Source organism: Sinocyclocheilus anshuiensis, unplaced genomic scaffold (assembly GCF_001515605.1).
Source record: "Sinocyclocheilus anshuiensis isolate Anshui unplaced genomic scaffold, SAMN03320099.WGS_v1.1 scaffold1620, whole genome shotgun sequence".
NCBI lineage: Eukaryota > Metazoa > Chordata > Actinopteri > Cypriniformes > Cyprinidae > Sinocyclocheilus > Sinocyclocheilus anshuiensis.
Window position 1 is genome coordinate 769,854 of NW_015558680.1, and position 5,836 is coordinate 775,689.

Genomic DNA, 5,836 nt, shown 5'->3' on the forward strand with positions numbered 1-5,836 from the left:
CTCGGGGAACCATGGTTACATACGTAACCTAGAGACGTTCCCTTGGTTACCGCTGTAAACAAAGTAGAGCTGCGCTTTATAAGAGAACGGTCTGGCTGCAGCTTGGCGCTTGCACTCTCAAGCCCCGTTCACACCGCCAGCGACACACAGCGACAGAGCAACATAATCCCATTCATTTTCAATGGAGAGCTGGCGACTTCCGGCCGTGATTCATCTGCTGTAGTGGAGTGTTACTGGGGTAACTAGGCAACCAGTAGTGGGAACGCCCACTAGCGACAAGCAGCGAAAAAGTCGCTGGCGGTGTGAACGGGGCTTCAGACATGCATTCTCCGGCACTTGCACTTCTGCTAGCGACGTCACTTGCAGTCTTTTTTATTTTTTATTTTGTTCTATTTATTGATTACTTTTTGTTTGAATCTCTCATCATTTTACAACAGTAAAGGTGGTGAAGACAGTTTTCCTTCTGTAGAAAAACATAAACACTTAACATGGCTTAATGTGGCATAATAACGGATGATAAAGACAGTTAAGTAGCCTATATGTCTTGTTGTTGACTCAAAGTATATACAGAACAGCAGAATATGAACGCAATGTGCAAAGTCTCTCAGCGCTTTTAAACCTCCGTAGAAAACCATAAACACTTAATAGGCTATGGCTTAATGTATTAAGATAGTGCTATTAAAAGATCAAATTAAGTTTATTAATATAATGTATGTATATAGTGTTTTCCTCCCATACCGCAAAAGGTGGCATAATGTGGCATAACGGTCTAAGATTATAAAGACCTCATATGCTCCTCTTCATTATTAAAACACAATTAATATGTACAGATAAGCAGGTGAGACCAGAATAGAGTTGGTCCATTTAATATCACTTAATGAATTTCTTAATGCGTGTTCATATGGTCTGTGTAGTTTGCATCAACAATAAGAAATACTGAATTTGGTCTTTATCATCTTAGTCCGTTATGGCACATTAAGCGTTTTGCTGTAGGCGTATGGGAGGAAAAGTATAAGTTTGCTCGTTGTGTTCATGAGCATATACTGTTATTTTCGGAATCTACTGGGACAGTGATAAAGATCGACGGGTTGGCGACCACTGATCTTGCCCATATAGCGTGTCTGTCTTTCTATTTTTTAGAAAGGGGATTTAGGGAGATTTAAATAGTCAAATGATACGATATTATTATTACATTAAATATTAATTTATTCTCATTATTCCAAGCATGTGCCATTTTATTCACAGCGGACAATCATGCAACCAACCACGTGAGCAGCGCCTGTGTTCCCACAAAACTCGCTCCTCCACCGTGAATAAATCGCCATCCGAATGCATGAGTTTTATCACATAGGGCTATAGAAGGAAAAATTGATGGGGCTAAATACCGTCAAATTCTTGAGGAAAATTCCAGAAAGAATTCCTCTTCCAGAAAGTTGTCGATGGGAAAAAGGTTTACCTTCAAACATGACAATGACCCAAGCACACAGCAAAACTGACCACATAGTGGTTTAAAGGAGGAAAAAGTGAATGACAATGCAGACTTAAACCCCATTGAAAATCTGTGGAATGATTTGAAGACTGCAGTCCACAAGCAATAAAAGTTAGTAGAGACATATCCCAACAGACTAAACGGTGTAATTAAAGCAAAAGGTGGTTCAACAAAATACTGACACAAGGGGGTGATCCTTTCCCAACTCATTCTTTTTTATTTCACTTGGATGTTATAATATGTGTGATGTTATGTTTGATTTATATCTGCCAAGCCAAAATAATTAATTAATATTTTGAAGTTGATCCTACTTCTCTAAAAAGTTTGCACTCTTGAAGCATCTAAGCACAGACAGTTAGTTGTCTTGGCAAAGTTTATGCAGAGGCCAAATCCTCACCACTTTAGTCATATTATTTTAATTGACATTTTCTAGGGTTATTTGCCCTTGAATGGCAGCTTGAATCATGTAGATCACAGTATGTACTGCACTTTGAGATGAAGACACCACAGGAATATTGGCACTGAAAATAATTGGCACTTGTGTATTCCTAGAATTTGTTGACAGAAATGTGACCTTGCACCACAAAACCAGTCTTAAGTCGCTGGGGTTTATTTGTAGCAATAGCCAAAAATACATTGTATGGGTCAAAATTATAGATTTTACTTTTATGCCAAAAATCATTAGGATATTAAATAAAGATCATGTTCCATGAAGATATTTTGTAAATTTCCAATTGTAAATATATCAAAACTGAATTTTTGATTAGTAATATTCATTGCTAAAGGACATTTGGACAACTTTAAAGGAGATTTTCTCAATATTTAGATTTTTTTTCACCCTCAGATTCCAGATTTTCAAATAGTTGTATCTCAGCCAAATATTGTCCTTTCCTAACAAACCATACATCAATGGAAAGCTTATTTATTCAGCTTTCATATTTTTTAAAATTCACACTTAAGACTGGTTTTGTGGTCCAGGGTCACATATAGACTTTACAGATTCTAGTCATTTCACCAATGACTAGGGATGTAACGATTCACTCAACTCACGATGTGATACGATTCACAATACGATTTTCTCACAATTTTTTTTTTTTTTTTAACAAAATGAGATTTAGGACAAATTATAAATGAAAAGGCGTCCTTTAATTATTGCTTGGACAAAATGCTGCACATTTCTTTGTGAAATTGAAATATGTCAAATAACAAAACTAAATTGAAATTTTAAAACAAACCCAAAATCAAATAACGAAATACTGTAACACAAATAAAATAAATCTCTTCATATAAACAAGCTTTGCCTGTGCTCTTTCCATTTAAAATTAGAGGCAAACACTATTTTAATCACAATCCAAACAAACATGAGCAGTTTTCAATCAAAATTAGATTGCATAATTTCGAAATTTGAAGCAAAAACAGAATGGTCTGACTTTAGTTTCGTGAAACTATACTACAAAAAAAAAAAACATCTGCACAAAACAAAAACAGCAGATGGGCTGAATGAGAACGCAAATTCACTCTGACAGCAGGTGGCGCTTATGGAACAGCAGCGACACAGCGTTTCCTTGCTTACCGCTGTAAAGTTACTGCTTATGAACTTCAATATGCATTATACAGAGGCAAGATGAAAAGAAAGTCAGTCAGTTCCGCTCAGAGATACATTCATATAAACTCCTACCCCCAACTGCATCGTGATTTGTTTAACATCTCAAATGAGTTAAATCTTCAGATATTTGTATCGGTTTTCAACCAGCTCGGGGTGCATCGTTAAATTTTCAAGCACTCTTGCTGGGGTTTTCAAGTCATATCTGAGCAGGTCTGTTTCTTTGCATGTATACGACTGTGTCATGAGTGCTTGTCCAGACAACAATGTCCCTGAGGCCACATAGATCTGTTGCTATGACTTTCACTCCAAGGTCAAGAAGATCATTGCTTTCAATTTCTTCTTCACGCTTCTGACACTACTACTTCAGCTATATACAAGAATGGCACATAATGTAATTAATTAGAATAAAAAATGTAATTGCTTGACAACCCTAATATATTTCTAATCTATATCTTGACTGTATCATCTGTGTGTGGTGTTTTTTTCAGTACTTAACATACTTGAATGTAATTTGATGTTGTAATTCTCTTGGAATAATAATAATAGAATAATATTAATATAAAATCATCATCAAATACTGTAGTTGCCATTTTTCATTTGAATGGTGTCAATTTTTTAAATATAACAGGCATTCCTCTTCAGGAACTCGAGCTGCGTCGGAAAACGCTAGGGGAACGCCCTTCAGCGTGACCGGCTCTGAACCTCGTGTGTAATCAGACCAATAGATGGGCGAGACGTTGTTAAAAAATAAATCCGTTTTGATTAAACATCATCCAGAAATAAAGGGATGTGTGAAAATGACATTTTAAAATGAAAGCAGTCGCTTCTGCCTATTTTTTTGTCTACAAGGAAAAATAAAAGTGTTCTATAACTGGTCTCCCCCATGGTATTGTCAACAAATTGCTTAGCTGGAAAAAATAAGGATAAATGTCATTAGGCTTAAATATACTGTATATACAGTCAGTGGCACATGCAGCTATGCCATTTCAGACATAGCATGCAAACAAGCTATTCTGAATTGTGGGTAATGAGGTGTTTATATTGAATATGTGTTTTCTATATCAATAAAGTTCTTTTCATCTATCAATTTCTTACTTTCACATTTTAAATATTTCATGAGGTTAACTTATACCCTCCTTGTGGTCAGTCTGCACAAGATCAACAAGCTTGTTTGTTTTGCGGCCCCTTTAAATACAAGACAAGCATTCGATCTACGTCAGAGTGTCAAGAGCATCCACGAATCTTTTGGATATAATATTGAAATTTCTTACAAACTGTCTTCTTTCTTCGCCAACGAACATCCAAATAAAGTCAAAGCGTTCCGTCTTCGAGCAAGACACAGTAGTCTGGTTGCAAATTGAATCAATGGTTTTGAACAAATCAGTTCAGTGAATGAGTCAATGACTCAGTTCGTTTCCAAATTAATCGGTGTTATGAACAATGATTGAATGACTCATTCTTAAAGACTTCACTTGTCCCCACCTACTGGCATAACGATGTAACTTGCATGAAGAATCGTTGAAAATACCTACTGCTATGCACAGACTGCCTGGAAAGTGTCAACAAAGGACATTTTTGGAATGGAATGGCCTGAGACGTTTTTGACTTACAAACTAGTGAGTAGGCAATTACACATGACTGGCTAAAAATATCAGTTTTAGCTTATTAATTTCACTATCAATAAAAAAATCCCAGTTATCAGCAAATAATATATCTGCCACCAATATAAACCTTAACTATAATCCTCTACTCTATAGCAGTGCCATTCGAGGAACCCCCTGTGAAAATATGATGATAGATGAGCACAAGCATTTCACCCGTGGTACACGCCAGCATCTAAAGAACGACATTTCTCCTCTTTGGTGGGGATACAAATTTAATGCAGCTTCTTTCTGAATGCTTATTGTGTTGTGTCACCAAGCGACCAGCCGCCACAGCTCGGCCCACTGCCCTTGTGTGGACCAGCCCTAGGAGATGTTTAAATATGTATAGGGCTCATCTGCTGTGACTGCCCGAGTCACAGACAGACAGATGAGAGCCTGCTAACGGAGGACAAGTGTGGAAACACACTGTGCCTCCAGCTCTCAGTTCAGAGAGAGACAGCCGTCACACACGCTGATGAAACGTTCATCTCAGCTAATTGCATAGACGGTCCTGCAGGACTGAATTGGTGTTCAAATAAAGGGCAGCCTTCAGATATGCCTATCATGGGATCTTTAGCCCTTGAGAAGCCATTCCAGTTGTATTTTACATGAAAGTGTTTTACTGAAATGCAGGATCATCAATATTTCAGATTGGATTTATATCGTTTTATGAGGCACTTTCCTGAGAGTTTAAGACTAGGCTACATTGTTTCAAAAATATCCTTCCAAAGATAGGTGTGAGAAACACCATGAATTCGTACATGCACACACTCGAATTGCATTTACGAGCAGGGATCGCAGGTGTGCTTTAATTGAAAGGACTGGGGTGCCACTCACCAAAGCAATTAAATGCTCTCGTAGGCTGGTTGATTGAAGCAGTCAAGCATATAGCTCTACCAAGAGTGCATCAAACTTCAAGACTGTATATACCTACACCCACAAAATAAACTATTGAGAGAGAGGAAGACAAAGAGCCACACAATAATGTCTTATTTTTTCTTGCAGTTATTATGAGGTGCAATGGGAATCAGTGTTGGGGAGTAACTAGTTACATGTAACGGAATTACGTAATTTAATTACAAAATAAAAGTAATTGTA

The 5,836-nt window shown here is 37.2% G+C and overlaps 1 protein-coding gene across 1 annotated transcript in view; it reads left to right on the forward strand.

The window, feature by feature from the left end:
• The window catches only part of LOC107681305 (integrin beta-like protein 1), a 16,968-nt gene that overhangs the window by 5,689 nt on the left and 5,443 nt on the right, over nucleotides 1-5,836 (forward strand). The gene's annotated exons all lie outside the window — the stretch shown is intronic.